The sequence below is a fragment of the Tamandua tetradactyla genome, chromosome 15 (genome assembly GCF_023851605.1).
Source record: "Tamandua tetradactyla isolate mTamTet1 chromosome 15, mTamTet1.pri, whole genome shotgun sequence".
NCBI lineage: Eukaryota > Metazoa > Chordata > Mammalia > Pilosa > Myrmecophagidae > Tamandua > Tamandua tetradactyla.
This window is the reverse complement of record NC_135341.1, coordinates 63,452,507-63,472,438: the sequence shown is the minus strand read 5'-3', so window position 1 is coordinate 63,472,438 and position 19,932 is coordinate 63,452,507. Positions and strand designations below refer to the sequence as shown.

The 19,932-nt window shown below is 38.1% G+C and overlaps 1 long non-coding RNA gene and 1 other non-coding gene across 2 annotated transcripts in view; both read left to right on the top strand.

Annotated features, from left to right (window-relative positions):
* Window positions 1-19,932, top strand: part of LOC143658017 (uncharacterized) — a 101,825-nt gene that overhangs the window by 32,392 nt on the left and 49,501 nt on the right. The window lies entirely within an intron of this gene.
* On the top strand, window positions 17,816-17,922 carry LOC143658207 (U6 spliceosomal RNA). Its single transcript, XR_013163208.1, has one exon. It is a non-coding gene; the product is annotated as a U6 spliceosomal RNA (small nuclear RNA).

Below are 19,932 nucleotides of genomic sequence, written 5' to 3'. Positions count from 1 at the left end.
TGTCTTTTTTCTGGATTTTATAATGTTAGTGATATTGGTGAACTTCTAGAAGTTTATATTCCTTTTGTTAAAGGAGTCTCCCTAAAAAATTGCTGAGAGGCTTAAGATCAGGGCAGAATTATTTTTCTGTCCACCCAGGGCCAAGGTGAGACAAGCAATCTTCCTTGTTGTTTTACTCCCATCAAAGTGAGCCCTTTGGGGGACTTGGCATGTGCTCCTGTCTCCTGTATCAGCTTCACAAGCAGAGTCCCAACATCACCAGGATCCTACAGAACCCCAAAATGGAGCAAGGTACCTATTTATACCCTAGGCTTGCCAATTTCATTTTTATCTTTAGTTTTTGTTGATTCTTTCTTGAAGCAACCCAATACATTTAAAAAGAATTATATTAATACTTTTTCCAGCATTTTAGTGTCTTTTTAGTTTATTTATTTTATGTTTTTTAGTTTCTTTTTATAAAGGGACCTTTAAGTATTTAAGCTAACATCCTTCCAAATGCCTACAAGTCTAATGTTCAAAATTATATATTTACCTAAATTGTCAGGAATGTTTTCTCTTGATACATCAAAAACTCTTTCTTCATAAGGTTATTATAACTATAGCATACACTTTACATTTTCCTTCCTTTTAAGACAATATTGAGTATCACTTAAAATTTATTTAATGACTTTTACATATTAGTGAGCACTAACCATTGTAATGTACCCAAATTATGGCCTCCTATTGGTTCTCTGCTAGAGGCACCCACTACAGGTAAATGGGTCAGGCCCTTGATCTAATTTCAGATATGAGTCAGTAAAAAATATTAAAGATGACAAATAATAATGCTACTCATGTGCACATTGAAAAAGTCTTTAGCAAGCTTTTTACCTCTGGCCAGCTCTTTTGGAAGCAGACCCAGGCCTGGGAAGCTGCCCAACCAGCTCCCCTCCCCAACCCCACTCCAGGGCTGTGGTTGAGGCTGCTGCAGAGATTGTGGCATTTGGGATCACACATACACACAGAAACACACACAGAATAAGAGGGTGGATGACAAAGGTGACCCAATCCAAGTGAGAAGGATTGAAATGCCATCTTTCCCTCTTAGAGACAAGGTGCAGAAGCAGTAGACTCTTCTTACTGGTTTATAGGTTGGGATAGTCATTTACATTGTGGTTAATACTCTAATCAAGAATGAAATATTTTCTTTCCAGAGGGTTTCTTCAGAAAAATCTGGCTAGAAAAATCACTGTTCCTACATACTCCTTTCATTTTAATAGCATCTGTATCATTCAAAACATCAGCTCTGCTTTTACTTCATCCTTGACCCAATGGACTACAGGCACCTGCTAGCCAGTTTGCATCCACTCGTTTACTTACTCACCTTTTTGTCCACGAATTGTGAAGAGTGTGAAGAGTTAGTGATGCTGATAATTGATGATGATGATGAATATGCCCGGCAGTGGGGATACAGAAAAACAGACAAATTTAAAAGACCTGTGGGAGGCACATATAGGGATTGTGTTAGTAATTAAATCATATTTATATTTTGAGCTTTTATGAATAGGGATTGCATTTTATTTTGTAAATGATAATAGCAAGATTATAAGATAAACAATAAACTGTAACAATTTAAGTTTATATAATGAATAATAATATTTATGAAGAGAATTTGCAACTAGGAGCAGAGGGTCTGAGGCTTCTTTCTTTATGAAATTTGAAAAACTGGTAGTAACAGGCAGTTTTTAAGGTTAATCTACATAGGGTACAAATAATTATCAGTACAAAAAAAGAACAAATTAAGAGTGTAAACCTTCACTGAGAGCACACCATTGCTAAAATGATATTCATATAAAATGCAGTTTTCCCAACAATTTTACATGTATCTAAATCATGTTTGTTGTATTTTTGATGTGCCCCAAATGGCAGATTGAGTTAGGCTGCCCAGCAGAATTTAAAATCTATAAACGGCCTTCTCTTTAGCAATGCTTGTGGCTAATCTCTCAGAGTTGATTTAATGACAGGCAGGAAACATATTAATTTTGCTGAAAGCCTATTTAGTCGGATGCCCTTGGAAAAAGCAAATAGATGAATTGAGAAATTAGTTTCATTAGCCAATATTAAAATTCTGCTTTATCGTTGAAATATTTCCTCAGCTGTTCAAGTTGATTTCACTAATGGAGAGACTGGCTAGAAAAACATGTAGGAAAACACAGTGTACTCATATAATTCAGTAATTTCCCCTAAAGCTCCTTGGAGAAATGCGTATCTGGAAAGATGGGATTTTTATTTAACATTCTCAGAAAAGCATCATATAACTTAGAAAATGGGTTAATCAGTGAATTCTTTGCCTAATGTGCATTTCCTAAAACTGGGCAGCATTGGCATTCTAAAAAAAATATTTCTTTTAGAAACCAGTAAAATTTGTTTCACAAAGAAATTTAGGTTCCAGAAGGATTAGAACAATGTTCAGGTAATAGGAAGAAATTCATGTTGTCTACCAAAAAGACACGCAGTATTGAATGACACCAGATGTTTCACTGGTAAACGTAGAATTACACGTAAACATAGAATTAAATTCTCCAGCTTTGATGTCATTTCTGGGGCAAAAAGCATTAACGAAATCTTTCTGACATTATCAGCTTCAGTTAACCTTCCTTGCAAATGGGAGGTCACACGTCTTCGGTATGTGATTTAATCAGGCTTACAGTTGTGCAGACTCTGCAAGGCTGGCCTGTGGGCTTTCTCCATAGGTAAGAGGAACCTCTAAGATTTGCAGTATTGTGATTAGCTATTGTCCTGAGCTGTGAAGTGCAGTGGTGGATAGAGATTGAGGGGCTGGAAGTCCTTTGGAGTACATTCTATGGTGGGATGGAAGTATGGACAAAGAAGGGCCATTTTAGCTCATGTCACAGTTTTGTTTCCAGCCTCTGCCTGGCTTTCTATGGTTTGTTTAGCAAATATACATGAAATAGCCCATTAGTTGTGGGCAACAATACAGTGTCTGTGTACCTTTCAAGTAACTGGTTTTGAAATGAAAATTTCATCAATCTAGTAATTTTGACAATGAATCCAAATCCATTTTTTCTCTATATTTCCTTAATCAATTGCATGTTTTCATTAATGACTTTTTTCTCTCTGAATTCAAGTGATTTCTTCAAATGTCCAGTCTGTGTACACTCAGGAGATATACACATTTGAGTATGCTCTGTAATTAATTTTTTTATCATCACAGTTGACTTTTTTGTGTGTGTGTGTGAAACATAACATATATACACAAAAGCAATAAATTTCAGAGCACAGCACAACAATTAGTTGTAGAACAGATTTCAGAGTTTGGCATGGGTTATAATTCTGTAATTTTAGGTTTTTACTACTAGCTGCTTAAAGATACTGGAGACTAAAAGATAATTTAATGATTCAGCAATCATATTCATTTGTTAAATCCTATCTTCTCTGTATAATTCCACCATCCCATTTGATCTTTCTGCCCTTCTCTTTAGAAGTTTTTGGGCTATGGCCATTCTAACTTTTTCATGTTGGAAGGGGCTGTCAGTAATATGGGGTAGGGAGATGGAACTATCTGATGTTGTGGAGAGGCTGGGCCCTCTAGGTTTCAGGACTTATCTGGTCCAGGGACCCAACTGGAGGTTGTAAGTTTCTGGAAAGTTACTCTAGCGCATGGAACTTTTGTAGAATCTTCTGTTTTGCTCTAGGTGTTCTTTGGGATTGGCTGGAATGGTTTTGGTTGGGGTTTGGCAAGTTATGATAGGTAGCAATATCTAACTGAAACTTGCATAAGAGCAACCTCCAGAGTAGCCTCTCAACTCTATTTGAACTCTCTCTGCCACTGATACTTTATTAGTTACTCTTCTTTCCTCCCTTTTGGTCAGGATGGAATTGCTGATCGCACAGTGCCAGGGTTGGACTCATCCCTGGGAGTCCTCTCCCATGCCGCCAGGAAGACTTTCACCCCTGGATGTCATGTTCCACATAGGGGGGAGGGCAGTGATTTCACTTGCAGAGTTGGTCTTAGAGAGAGTGAGGACACATATGAGCAACAAAAGAGGTCCTCCAGAAGTAAAGCTTAGGTGTATCTATAGGTAAGCTAAGCTTCTCTGCTACCTACATAAGCTTCACAAGAGTAAGCCTCGAGATCAAGTGTTTGGCCTATTGCCAAACCCTTTTTTTTTTTTTATCGATACTACTAAAGTTATGAAAGCAATGTTATCTTAAATTTGGGCAAAGGAATCCTATTAAAAATAATATGGTCACATACCTAAAGAGGGACCTCAAGGCTGTTTATTCCCTTATTTGTTCTCAGCAGCTCTTTGTCACACCTCCTTACCACATACATTACCACATACATTATAGAGTTTCTTCATTCTTCTTAAGGTGCTAACTCACTCAACACCCATCTTGTCCACTGAGAGTTGCTAACAACTATAGGTTATAGTATATGATTCCTTTTATTTCATGCCCTCCTGCTATACAGTTTTCTATATGCAAACCCTTACTTACTTTTTTCTGGGCTCCAGGGATAAAGAGTACCTTCTCTTCAAACTTATTTGTGTATCATTGCCCTTTTGCTATGGAATTGGATAAAAGCCTTATACATAATTTCTATCAAATATAGTGAGCTGATAAACAGCTCCAGGCATAAATCTTCTCCAAATAAATCAAAACTGACTGATCTCCCATTGGACAGTGCTGGAGACATCCAGAATTATTTTAACCCTCATTTTTCTGTGTCACATTTCTGAATTATATAGCCCTTATTTGTGTCATGTTTTTGCATAACACATTATATTTCCCATGTTTACAACTTACGTTTCATTTGCTGTTTGTAATTTAGATGTTTCTTGAGGACATGGAAGATAGCAGATATATTTTAATCTCACTTAATATTGGCTTTCTTAAGGTTTAGCACTAGAACCTCTCCTCTTCTGACCTTACACCTCCTCCATAGGCCATCTCTTTCACATTCACCAAACTCATTATGAACTATAAACAGATTGCCCATAAACTTTTATATCTAATCCAAAACTCTCTTCTGAATGGTTCCTTACTTATAAACCTAATGGTTTACTTGACACAGGTTTGGTAACCCATAAGTGATTGTTAAATTAATAAATGAACTAATCAGTAATGTGTTTCTAAAACCCAGTGTCATAAAACACAGGAAGTGAAACAACATATCATTTTAAGCATATCCCATGTGTGCAAAAACTCTGAGACCTAGTTTACCATCCAGCTCATCTTTTGTCTAAAGTCATACAATTCTAACTTTATCTTATTTCTATCTTGAGGTTTGTTACTTCCGCAGACACAAGAATGTTTTGGCCAAATGTTGCCTCTAGGCTTTGGCTGCAATTTTTATGTGCTCTATTATATACTACTGATCCCTTTCTAACATAGAAATTGATTCATTGTGAATTTAGATTTGCTTTTTCCCTGCAGTGCTTCTTCCAGCACCATTGTCCATGGAATTCCTGATTTCTGTATGCCTTCATGTTATGTCATTCTGTATCAGATAAGGTATTAACTTTATAACAAAAGCTCATAGGATTCACTGGTCTGATCATATACTCTATTTCCCACATATAAAATGGTAGAATTTTATACACCACCTTAATAGAATGGTGGAATGGTTTGATGGAAATGCAGTTGTGGTACCAGCTTGGAGATAGCACGTTACAAGATGTGGGTGCTGTCTTCTAAGATGTGTATGCACTCTGAGTGAGTGACCAATAAGAATGTAGTTTTTTCATGGCCAACATGTGGACTCAAGAACCCAGGGGTAAAAGTGAAGAATTTGTCCAACACTATTTTTCCTAATGAGACAATCAGAAAAAAAAAAAAAAATTCTCTACCAAGGACTCCAGGAGTTGCTGGTTTAGATGTTTCATCCTAGAAATGAAGGCTTCTACACTAAAATGCCTTCACTGAATTATGAACTGAGACTGCCACTTGGCCATTTGGGGCTCCTGTTGCTTTTGAGTGAACAGGTCAAAGTGGTTTTGATAATTGATACTGCTATCAATGCTAGGAGCAATAAGGAGCAAGCAGTGAACATAGTACTCAGGAATTCCCTATAGCGCTCAGAATCTTAGAACTGCAAGTTTGGGCCATTTCACCAGGAAAAGAACCCTGATCAGTTCAAGTAATAACTTGAAATGGGGCCAGCAGAGAGAAGACATAAATATCAACTAGGGCCAAGTGACCAGTTGTAAAATTGAGGACTCTAACTCATAGTTTCCACCCATACTTACTTCCTTGCAATGTTTTGTATATATTTACTCATGCTAACTTTTTAATTTATGTATTAATTAGCTTAATTATCTTTCCTTGACTTCATTTTCCTTTATGCTATTGTGTTATGTAAGTATGTTGGAAATGGTTAACTATCCAGTTGAGTCCTATGGTAAATTGAGTTATGAATCCATGAAAAAACATGTTCTTAATCTTAATCCCATTCCTGTAGATGTGAACCCATTACAAATAAGAACGCTTTAAGAAGCTATTTTTAGTTCAGGTGTTATTTTTAGTCCAACTGAATCAGGATTGATTTTCATCTTAACGGAGGCCTTAAAAAGAGAAGACCAGGAGCAGAAGCCTATGAGAACCTGGAGGAGAAAGGAGAGGACATGTGATGGGAAAACCAAGGAACCCAAGGACTGCCAGCTGCCAGAATACTGAAGACCCTGAGAGGAAGTAAGCTTTCCAGCCTCCAAAACTGTGAGTCAATAAAGTCTCTTTGTTTAAGCCAACCTGCTGCGTGGTGTTTGTCTTATCAGCCGCAGAAACCTAGACAAATCCTCAGGAGAATATAGAGATAGGACTATGCCAGACAGACCGGCAGAATGATTTTCACCCAGAGATCTTAAACTTAGGTGTGGATGTGGGAAGTAATGAGATTTTAAGTTCTTTCCCTTTAGGGGAAAGTGCATATTTAGAAATAGGAAAGATAAATGCATTACGCTGACTGGAAACAATTACAATCGCACTCACTTGTCCTGAATTTGAAGCCGGCAGTGGAGATTCGAACAGTAAAGAAGAAACTCTGCAACTAGAGCAGCATCTAATGTTTTGAGGCCACTACAGCATACAGTTTTAGCGGAAGTGGAAGCTGTTTCCCCTCTGTACAGGAGTTTTTGCCATGATTTGGCATGACTAATGCCTGGCTTCCCTTGCTCTCTGCTGTTTTCTGGCTTTCATTGCAATTCTGGAAGCTACCTAATATGCTTTCAATAAATTATTTCTGTGCTTATATTTCTCCATACTTACTTTCTGTTTCTTCCAGCTAAGAAGCTTGAGTTATGTACTGTGGACACCCACAAGGAGCACATTAAACCTCCTTCTCAGAGAGTTGAGCACCCTCAACCCTCAAGCGTGTGGATGTAGCTGTGTTTCCACAGGACTCCCAGGACCCAACTCCCTCGAAAGCCTCCAGAAAGGCCTTCTCGGTTGCACAAAAGAAGCATCTATACACAAATGTTTGTCTTCAGTAGTTTGAGAAGTGAGGTTAGTCCTGCGGTTGCCCTGACTACATGATTCAGAGACACTGTCTCAATTTTCTGAGTCATAGGAAAACCTCAGGTGGGCTGCGGAGGCCTAGGAAACGTTTGTGGTATTTTCACCCTGATGTTGCAATAGGAATATGATCTATAAATCCTGCCTGCTAGCCTCAAAATAGCAAAAAAAGCATTGGCATAAATCTTTCAAAAAACAAAGGACTGGGCCAAAGAGGGGGCAAATAGAAGGAAGCGGGATCCAAAAATATGTGCTTGTTATTTCATTCACAAAGGTAAAAATGATTGATGGGTGGGAAGTTTTTTGATATCCTAGAATGGAAATCAACAAGAAGTAGATTATATAAAAAAGGAGGAAGAGGCAAGTATCCAAATTATTAAAAAACATGGATGAAACCTTTCTGAGATGCTTGCGAGATTCGTCACAGGGCTTGACAATTTGAATTGTCTAGTTCACTGGAAAAGAATTATATAGAGCATGTTTATCTAATTTTTGTATGTAAAATACATAAGAATTCAAAATTCTCGTGTATAGGGAAGAACTATTGAACATGTAACCATAAAAGAAAATCAGACAGTAGAAATGAAAAAATGGGGAGTGTTTAGGATCTTAGAAAGGTGAATGAAATATTTTAGATAGAATTGGACCTGAAGAGTACAGAAGTTCAAGCACTGAAAGGGAAATTCTATGAGAAGGCTGGAAAGAAAAAGCCAGCATTAATATAAAGATATATTGTGAAGCACTATAGGAAGATAATTTCACCAAATCAAGACCTTTTTTGGTTGATGAAATGCAGAAAGTATTTATATGAAAAGTGAAAATAAGGGCACTTTATTACAGATGAGCATAATATTTTTATGCTTATTTGTAGTATTAGCTTATAATAGTTTATAATATAGTTTATAGTTTCAAGGATTAAGCTGTGGTGTGGTTGCATAAGCAATGGCTTTAAGTTAGCCAGGCTTGCATTTGAATTCTAGTTCTCTCATGGTGTTTCCTTATATGTCATTTAATCCTTCTGAGACATTTCCTTAATATAAAAATAGGAATAATAAGGTTATGGTAGGATGAGAGGTAAATCACCTTGATCTCTGACTGGAACATAGTAAGAACTAAAAGAAATAAAGTCCACAAATATAATTGTTATTATTGTTGTAGTAAGGTTAAAGTTAAAAGCTCAGAAAAAGAAACCCTTAAATTCTTTATGTTACTCCAGCCATGTCAGTAAGTTCAGAAACATCTTTTTACTGCATAGACGTTTTCTCTGACTCTCACAATCTGAGATGTCTTTGAAAAGAGGTCTAGGCTTCTTCTCTTTTCTGACACACCCGAGTCTTCAATATCTCTTACTTAGCCAAGAAAACAGACATCTGGTTAGAGAAAATAGACTGATTTCCTGTCCAGATATTGTTTTAGGTAAAAAAAAAAAAGAAAAGAAAAGAAAAGAAAGAAAACGGAACATTAGAGTATATTAAATTTATCGGAAGTCTGAATCCCACTTTGTGAACACGTGTAAACCAGAAGATTTCTCTGCTTTCAGTGGCCTGGGCCGGTGTTGGAGGTAAAGCTCAGCTGCGAGCAGCCAGCAGAGGGCAGCAAAGTGCCAGGCAGTTGGTCCCGCAGGGCGGACTCCGATTTACAGAAGGGCGCGGGAGGCCTCTGGCAGGTACGTTTCCCGCTGGGTCCAGGTCAGTAGTTCCCAATTTTTGCTGCACATTAGGACCACCTGGGAGCATTAACGCTCCAGATGTCCCGGTGGCCATTCATACCAATTAAATCGGAACGTCTGGGAGTGGGAGTTGAGCATTAGTAAATTTCGTTAACGAGCCCCAGGTGTCCCAGGGTGCCACCAAGTTTGGGAGTCACCGCTCTAGGAGGAACCAGCAGAGAAAGAAGTAGAGGTTATGCTGGAGAGGATGTTGGGACACATGCACCAGTCTATTAGAAGCCACAATGGTCAAGTTTGGAATTTGGGGAAGGTCTCGAACCCAGATGAGAAAAGGACAGCTAGGCAGTTGATAACTCAGATGACAGCCACGGCGCTATGGAGCAGTAGGAAAGGCTCTGGATTGTGACCGTCATTGCTGTCAATTTTTTGTGTGTGCGCGCTGCCTCCTCAGCATCCATTTTACTCTGGCTAAGCCACTTGGCCCCTTTAGCGAACAACTTCCCAGCTCTGGGACGTAAACTCCCGCCGAGTCCAAACTCCAGGCTGTGGCCGCCGCCCACGCCGCCTGCGCCCCGTCCACGTCCTTCATCCCAAACCCACAGCTGGTCCCCATGATGAGCTAACCCTGCGCACTCAGACCCCCAGTTCGTTTCCCTTTTCACGTGTTTGCTTTAAACTAACCAGTCTTGACGCCTGTGGGAAATCAATTAACCTCTTCCCTGGTACACTAAAGGCACAAGGCCATGTGTCACTCTCTCTCTCTGCCTGTGTGCTCCCAGTCTGCTGGCTGGACCACCTGAGTTGATCACACTTCCTCACATAGTACCTACATAGTACCTATGCTGGTTTGAAACTATGATGTACCCCAGAAAAACCATGTATAAATCCCGATCAAATCTTATGGGGACAGCTGTTTCTTTTAATCGTGATTCAGTAGAGTAGGATGGAAACTTTTGATGAACTTGCCTCCACAGAGATGTGACACACGCAGTTGTCAGTGTGGTCTTTTGATTAGATGGAGATGTGACTCCACCCAATCCAGGTGGTTCTTGATTAGTTTACTAGAGTCCTTTAAAAGGGAAACATTTTGAAGAAATCTCAGATACAGATGCTTGGAGAGTAGTTGCTTCAGAACTGACAGAGACATGGATGTTTAGAGATGCTTGGAGTGCCAACAGAGAGAGCGGAAGCCTAGACCCAGGCAGAGCTCAGCAGATGTCAGCATGTGCCTTCCCATGAGATGCTAAGCAAGCCAGAACACAGACCTCTGTCCTGGAGGAGCTAAAGGAAGGGCCACAGACACTTACAGGGAAACCACGGGCATCAGAGACTGGAAGCAATGGAACCAGGAACAAAGACCAGTAGATGCCAGCCATTTGCCTTCCCAGATCACCCTTCCTTGAGCCAAGTCTCTGGATGCCTTAGTTAAGACATATTTATGGCCTTAGAACTGTAAACTTGAAAGTTATCCTTTTTAAAAGTCAGTTCCTTTCTGGTATATTGCTTTCCAGCAGCATTAGCAAACTAATGCTCATAGTATCCCTTTCTCTCCGGGACGTGTGAGAAACAAACAACTTTTTCTCATGCATTATGGCCTTAGTTTTCCATGGGGTTGCACCTGACCTCCATCCAGAGTCAAATTTAAAATCCAACTTTACTAATTTGGAACACTGACCATATTGGAAGGGATTGGTAATACTTTGAAGGTTGCTCAACAAACGCCTCGGACTTATTGAAGGAACTGATAAGTGAGATGATATTGAATAGCACTATTTGATGAGATTTTGCAAAGATTTATTTGATAATAATATGCAAGAAAAGGGAGGGGATTACCTACAGTAAAGATGAAAGCAGGAGATAATGAGCAAGAAAAATATCTACCAAGGAGCCCCATCCCAAAAACCAAGTGTTCTAGTTTGCTAGCTGCCGGAATGCAACACGCCAGAAATGGATTGGCTTTTAATAAAAGGGGATTATTTTGTTAGTTCTTCAGAGGAAAGGCAGCTAACTTTCCACTGAGGCTCTTTCTTACGTGGAAGGCACAGGATGGTCTCTGCTGGTCTTCTCTCCAGGCTCCTGGGTTCCAACATCTTTCCCCAGGGTGACTTCTTTCTGCATCTCCAAAGGCCTGGGCTGAGCTGCAAGTGCTGACATGAGGAATGCCGAGCTGCTTAGGCTATACTTCCTTGCGCTCTCTCATTTAAGCACCAGCCAATTAAGTCAAACATCACTCATTGCAGCAGACACACCTCCTAGCCGACTGCAGATGTAATTAGCAACAGATGAGGTTCAGGTACCGTTGGCTTATGTCCGCAGCAACAAGACTAGGTATGCTCACCTGGCCAAGTTGACAACTGAATCTAACTAACACACAAAGACAAGCCTCCCTCCACTAATTGAGCATAGGTACAACCGTAGGGATGGAGGACTCTTAGGAGGGAGGGGGGGTTTCTGCAGAAGGAACAAACAAGTGCTTCTGAGCCCTAAAGCTCAGAAACAATGATACCTAGATAATTAAAAAAAAATTTTTTTTTTTGTGGCTGGAGAATTAAAAGATTATGGAAAGAGGAGAAATTTTTACTTCCTCACCACACCTTAAGCTAGTAGGAAACTGGGAGTATTGACTATTAGGGTTTAATATAAATATGAGAATTTTAACATGTATATGGAGAAAAACAATTTTGACAATTGTGCTTGTTCTAAGTGTGACTGCCACTTGAGTAGGTAGTGGAAGGTGAAGGAGTTAAACTATGCATTCAAATTTCTAGAAACACAGGAACATCTTACACTGATTCTAGAAGAAAGTTATTAACAGATCAATTACAAGTAAAGAGATTGAATCAGTCATCAAAAACCACTGAATGAAGAAAAGCACAGGATGAGATAACTTCATAGGTGAATTCTACCAAATGTTCCAAGAAGAATTAATACCAATCCTGATCAAACTCTTCCAAAAAATTGAAGAGGAGGAAACACTACCTTGCTCATTTTATGAGGCCGACATCACTCTAATACCAAATCCAGATAAAGATAAAACAAGATAAAAAAATTACAGACCTATTTCTCTTATTAATATAGATGCAAATATCCTCAACACAGTACTAACAAACTGAATCCAACAGCACATTAAAAGAATTGTGCACCACGATCAAGTGGGTTTTTACCAGGTATGCAAGAGTGGCTCGACATGAGAAAATTAATTAATAAAAGGAAGGAAAAAATCCACATGATCATCTCGATTGATGCAGAAAAGACATTTGACAGAATCCAGCGTTCTTGATAAAAACGCTTTGAAAGATAGGGATAGAAAGCAACTTCCTCAACATGATAAAGGACATATGAAAATCCCACAGCTAACATCATAATGGTGAAAGACTGAAAGCTTTCCCTCTAAGATCTAGAACAAGACAAGGATGTCCACTGTCACTGTTGTTATTCAACATTGTGCTGGAAGTTTTTACCAGAACAGTTAGGCAATGAAAAGAAATAAAAGGCATCCAAATTGGAAAGGGAGACATAAAACTTTCATTATTTGCAGTTGACATGATCTTATATGTAGAAAACTCCAAACATTTTATAACAAAGCTACTAGAAATAAATGAAAGGACATTCTATACTCCTATATTGGAAGACTGAATATTGTTAAGATGTCAATTCTACCCAAACTGCTTTACAGAATCAATGCAATCTCAATAAAATTTCCAACATCCTACTTTGCAAAAATGGAAAAGCCATTTATCAAATTTATTTGGAAGGTTGAGGGGCCCCAAATAGCCTAAAACTATATTGGAAAAGAAGAGAGACATTGGAGGATTCATATGTCCTGACTTTAAAGATGACTACAAGGTTACAGTGGTCAAAACTTCTACTGGCACAAGTACACATGGTACTGGTATCAAAGTAACATTCATATATATATATATGTATATATATGTATACATATTTGTATAGATGTCAATGGAATCAAATTGAGAGTTCAGAAATAGACCTTAACATCTATGTTCAATTGATTTTTGTTTCATTTTTTTATTTTTTATTTTTTTAATTGATTTTTGACAATGCAGCCAAGTCCACTCAGTTGGGAAAGAATAATCTCTTCAACAAATGGTGCTGGGAAAACTGGATATCCATCTACAAAAGAATGAAGGAGGACCTCTATCTTATACCATATAGTAAAATTAACTAGAAAAGTGGATTAAAAACCTAAATATAAAAACCAGAAGTATAAAACTCCTAGAAGTAAATATAGAAAAGTATCTTCAGGATCCTTTTTTAGGCAATGGTTTCTTAGACTTTATACCCAAAGCCCAAACAGCAAAAGAAAAGAAATGTATAAATGGGACCTCATCAAAATTAAAAACTTTTGTGCATTAATGATAGAACTTTATCATGAAAGAGAAAAGATAACCTATTCAATGGAAGAAAATATTTGGAAACTACATATCTTATACAGATATAATATCTAGAATATATAAATAAATCATACAGTTCAACAATAAAAAGACAAACTTGTTCTAGTCTGTAAACCATCAGAATGCAATATATCAAAATGGAATGGTTTTGAAAAGGAGAATTTATTAAGTTGCAGGTTTACAGTTCTAAGGCCATGAAAATAAATTAAGGCAAGGCTAATAAAATGTCCAAATTAAGGTATTCAGGGAAAGATAACTTGGTTCAAGAAGGCTGGCGATGTTCAGGGTTTCTCTCTCAGCTGGAAAGACATATGTTGACAGCTGCTAGCTTTCTATCCTCATTTATTAAGGCTTCCCTGGGGGCCTTTTCCATCTGTTCCAAAGGTCTCTGGCTCTTTGGGCTCTGTTGGTTTTGTAGGCTCTAAAGCTTTTTCCAAAATAGTTCCCTCTTAAAGGGCTCCAGTAAGCAACCCCATATGGAATGGGTGGAGACACATCTCCATGGAAATTATCTAATTAAAAGTTACCACCCGCAATTGAGTGGGTCCTATCCCCATGAAATAATCAGAATGATCCTACCCAGCAATATTGAATGAGAATTCAAAGACATGGCTTTTCTGGGGTACATAATATCTTCAAACCTGCATACAACCCAATTTAAAAAATGGGGGAAAGAATGGACATTTTTCCGAAGAGGCTATACAGATGGCTAAAAATCACATGAAAGGTATGCCACTTCAGTAGCTCTTAGGGAAATGCAAATCAAAACCACAATGGGATACCATTTTATACTCACTAGGATGACAACACAGAAAATTACGAGTGTTGAAGAGTATCTGGAGAAGTAGGAACACTCATTCACTGTTGGTGGCAGTGCAAAATGGTGAAGCTACTGAGGAGGACAATTTGGCAGTTCCTCAGAAAGCAAAGAATAGAATTACCACATGACCTGAAAATCCCTCTCTAGGTATATGCTGAAAGAAGTGAAAGCAGGGACTCAAGCAGCTATCTGCATAGCAGCGTTCATAGAGGCGTTATTCACAATTGCCAAAAGATGGAAGCAACTTGTGTCCATCGATGAATGAATGGATAAATAAAATGTGGTTATACATAATGGAATATTATTTAGCACTAAAAAGAAATTAAATCCTGGATCGTGCGACAACATGGATGAACCTTGAAGACATCATGTTGAATGAAAGAAGCCAGGCACGTAAGGACAAATATTGTATGATTTCACTGATATGAAATAATTAGAATTAACAAACTCATAGAATTAGACTCTAGAATAAAGGTTATCATGGGCTGGGTTGGGGCGAGGGAATGGAAAATTAATGCTTGTATGGAATTTATATTTAGGTTGATTGTAAAGTTGTGGAAATGGATAGTGGCGGTGGTTGTAGCATAACATTGTGAGTGCAGTTAACAACACTGCATTATAAATGTGAGTGTGGTTAAAAGGCAAAGTTTTAGATCATATATATGTACTAGAAAAAAAATTAAAGGATAAAATATAGGATTATACAACATAGTGAGCCCTAATATAAACGATGGACTATAGTTAATAGAATTATAAAATTGTCCTTTCATGAATTATCACAAATGTATCATGCTAATTCAAGGTGTTAATAATAGGATAGTATATTGGAAAAAATGTACCCTAATGTAAACTATGAACTATAGTTAATAGTATAATTATAATATTCTTTTATCAGTTGTAGCAAAGTTACCATATTAATGGAAAGTATTAATAATGGGGGGAGTAATATGGGAATGCTGTATTTTTACATGATTTCTCTGTAAACCTGCAGTTGTTCTAATAAAAAAATGGAAAAGAGTTTTTAAAAATACCCACAAGGTTTTTTTGTTTGTTTGTCTTTTAAAGAACATTAGAAGAAAAATTTTCTTGTGCTGTTGACTCAGACAACATTGGGGCATGTGCAAGGCCTGTTGTTCTAGTTTTTCAACGAATGATCAATTTTGAAATCTGATAGTAGAATAGACATGTTTCTTTGAAGCAGTGATTCTCAAAATTAAGCGTGCATCAGAAGGCTTGTTGAAACACAGGGCCCCCAAAATTTGTAAGGTCAGTGGGGCTTGAGAATTTGCTTTTTTTACAAATTCCCAAGTGATGCTGATACTCCTGGTCTGGGGACCTTAGTTGGAGGACTACTGCTTTAAGGGAAAATATTTTCTTCATTCCCCGAGGAAGATTCCTGATTGTAGAGGGACATACTTACGTCTCTCTGAATAGCTGTCTGCTTAGCTCCGTGATTTCAAGGTTGACTGTACATTGAAATCACCTGGGGAACATTAACACCTCTGATGCCTACATCCCTGCCCCCAGAGAGTCTGCTGTAGATGATGGCCTGGCTTCGGGATATTTAAAGGTGAAGGTGACTCAAATATACAAGCCAGTATTGAGACCAGACTACCAGGGAGGACCCTCACATCCTGGTTCCAGTTGGTCTTTTCTTATGTCTCTCAATAGCCTCAGAAGTTATGCAGTTGAGGTGATGAATAATTCCAGCAGATGTTTGTTGAGTGCTTTTTATGGGTCAGCACATTTTGAAGCACTTCCTGCCTATCATCTCACTTAAATTTCACAGCAGAGGATGTATTCTTTTCCACGGGTCCTGCTGGCACAGTGTCTAAAGGCCTATGACTGCAAAAATACTATGAAAATGGTTGAATTTGGCAAAGATATTTTGGCTCCAAAAATGCAAAGGAAAACCGCAAAACTGAAATTAATCATAATTATTTTGCAAATAAAATGATAAAATCCCTTAAATATTTAATCAGCAATTGCCTATATTTAGTAGGGAATGTAAGTGCTTTTAAAAATATATTTACTCTTATGTAAAACTCCCAAAGTGCTTGTTGTCTATGAATGTCTTAAAATGGCCATACTTGCAACAATTAAACTTATCCATTTTGTAGATAAGAAATTTGAGTGAAGAATAAAGAAGGGATTCGAATCAAGGGACTAACTTTGTGAGTCACTGTAATGTAATGTAATGTAATGTAATATCAGCCCTATACACATGCACAATCCCTTTTGAAAAAATTCTCCCCGGGAAATTATAAAGGAACTACAATTAGTGTCTGTTTTAAACCTTTCCAGAGAACCTTCGTATCACTTAGCTATTTGGCTGGTAACTCAACAGAGCAGAGCCACTGTGTGCAGCTGCTCAGGGGGTTCACTGCACAGGTACAGGCAGCTCTGCTCACACAGACGGTATGGAAATGGCACCCTGGAATTGTGCAAAGTGACCTCCCCCCACCCCCCCATCAGGATCACCAACTCACATTTTTTGTTTAGTGGCACAGACCTTGTTAAAGCCTGTCTAAAAGAAGAAAAGATTAGAAAATTATTCAGAGTTCATTTAAAAATTAAACACTCTCAAATATTATACAGTATTTTACCCCTTCGATTTAAAAAAATGAAATGGGAAACTGCAGCCCCGAGGGTTCAGGTTGTGACTTACCCGAATCCTATTTCCATTTGATGGAGCAAACAGGACCAGAAAATAGATCCTGGAGGCCCCTAGAACTAGATTGTATGATGACTTGGCATTTTCTACAAGGCAAATTTCAGTTAAGAGATGTGCTGTGGTTCCACTACAGAGTTTTTGGCTAAATATCTTGAAATCTTGAGTTAATGTTAGAGACTGTGTATGCTCTCACAACAGTTGGTTAAAGAGGGAAAATTAAGCTGATGACTTAAGACACAAATATTTATTTTAAAAAATGCTCCCCTTTAGTACAGAAGCTGATAATATCTTTGGTTTGGAATTCTTTCTTTTTCCTCTCCTGCCATCTGGTGGTGCCTCTGAGAAACATTCAGCAGTATTTAATCCCATAGTCATTTCTACAGAAATTTGCTTGGTTTTCAAGGTCATTACTGCTCAGTTTGTCAAGTCACATTCTTAGGAAATTTCGCATTTTTTTATTTGATGTTCAAGACAGAGAATTGCTTATGATTCTTTTTATTTCTCAGAACACTTCATTCTGCTAAATATTTTGCTTCTAAAATTTGAGGTAATTATGTGATATTGCTTAATAATGTGACTGCGAATATATGCAAATCTATTCTCTGAGTAGAAAGAAGATCAGGACATACAATTTTATTAAATTGGATAGTCATTTAAGCATACAAATCGCTAGTTCCTGTAGTATGATGTCTTGGAAGGAAAAAATATTATTAAAAATTTTTCCTTTGGTGCTCGCTTCGGCAGCACATGTACTAAAACTGGAACGATACAGAGAAGATTAGCATGGCCTCTGCACAAGGATGACATGCAAATTCATGAAGCATTCCATATTTAAAAAAAAAAGTAGAAGAAAATTTTCCTTTGAAATAAATACTTGACTGCAGCTATTGCTACGGATTGTATAGTAGCATTTGATAGTTGCTAGAATGACACTCGGAGTTAATGAAAATTAAGTCTGGTTCACTCACATGTTACAGATTGTTATCTGTTAGATCCATCTCTGGAATGACCCTTTACTTTCCTGCCCTTTCACTAGCAGGTCAGTGGCAAAGGTTGGCCCACTCCTTCAGTTACCTACTTCTCTGTAACTTGTAGATTTCGGGCCTCTGCGTTAGGATTCCTGAAAAGGAATCATTTCTCTTTCTTCTTAAACCCCAGCCTTGCAAATATGCTTCCCCTGGAACTCAGGTGAAGTCTTCCAAGCTGTGGAGAAAAACGCCACCAGATAAAAAAATCAAACGCATAATAATAAGTCATTTAAAAATAGGCTGAAAGAGACTCCAAATCATCATAGCCACGTCTTCAAGTCAAACCAACAATTAAAAATGAAGAACAGGAAAATGAAATGCGTATTTCGAAATAGTTTACTTAATATTTTGATTTACTGACAGTCAATATGTAATTAATTTGTAATGTTTTCAACACAAGAAGGCAACCAGCACACAAAAGAAGACTGAAGATTTGTTGATTAATTTCTGAATGCTTGAAAATTAGTTTGAAAGGTCTTCATTGAAAAATATTTTAAAATTTAATTATTGGTCAAAAAAGCTTGAAGATTATTAGGCTGCTGAAAGAAGATTAGACATGATTTGTTGGTCAAAGGGTACAACAAATACTAAATTCTTAAAGATTATTAGTTTCAATTTATATGTACCATTTTTACCCACTCTGAATTTCCAGCGCGTTTTCCCAGTCTCGTAAACACTGTATTTGTGGATGAAATTTAAAAAAATGAAATGTTCTAAAGTCTTTCGTGAAACTGGATTAATTAATTGGTACCGGTGTACTCCTGTGAGCTAATGTACAATGTATTTTTGTAATGCCTTATTACAAAGCGTCTAGATGTTTATACAAAAGATGTTTTCTCAGCCCAACAGCCAGGTTACTGTTCTTCTCATCCTCCTTGTAATATAGTTTGTAGAACTGGAAAATACCTAAGTAATCATCCTCTCTATGACTGGAAACTGGGGGACAGAAAAGGGTCTTGGCTTGTCCAAGGTCAGAGCTGGGGACAGAGATGCAGTGAAGCCTCTGTTTGTGGCCTGCCAGCCCAGAGCACTGCACTGTACAATTTTAAAGGAATTCCAGGCATAAGCAACATAGAAGTTTCCACATCTACGTTAACATGAAGCCAGCCCTCTAGAATAGAACCTCTAAAATTGGTCCATTTTCTCACGAAGCTCCTCGGATGTGTGCATTCTCAAACTGGGTCAAGGCGGCACTGGCAGGTCATGAAGATGTCGGAACCCTGCTCAACACGAATTCCCCACAAGGATTGCTTCTAGAGTTTCACACTTTCAGTGTCTTTGTCTTTGTACTGCTAGATCCACCAGAAATTCCCAGACTCCATCTGATTCACTCCCAAGGTGTTGCAGGCTCTGGAATGACGCAGCAAAGGTGCTCATGCTGGAGACACAGGTTGAAAAAACTGCGTGCAGCTTGCTGGGTCACAGGGACACAGTCACCTGGCAAATCGCCGAGGAGAACATTAGCAAGGGGCTGGGGACAGAAGCCGACTGGACCCTGACCCCCACAAAGGCTGGTGGCACTGTGGACAATGGAGGATGGTGTATTATTTTCATGCTTTCAAGTTTTCTTTTTAAAATTGCTTTTTCATTCTTGCGGCCAGAACAATTTCAAGTTGTGACTTTTCCATTTCTTGACCGTGGGCTGAGGTCGTGGTCAGTGTGACCCCGGAATCCTTCTTCCACCAGAGCTTACCATGCTCTTGGCTTCCACAATTATTTTTTATCTCATGTTCAGAAATTGTGTTTCAAAAAGTAAAAGATCAGATCACTTGCCCATTTTCTGATCAGTTTATTGTTTCTCAGCACATATAACTTCG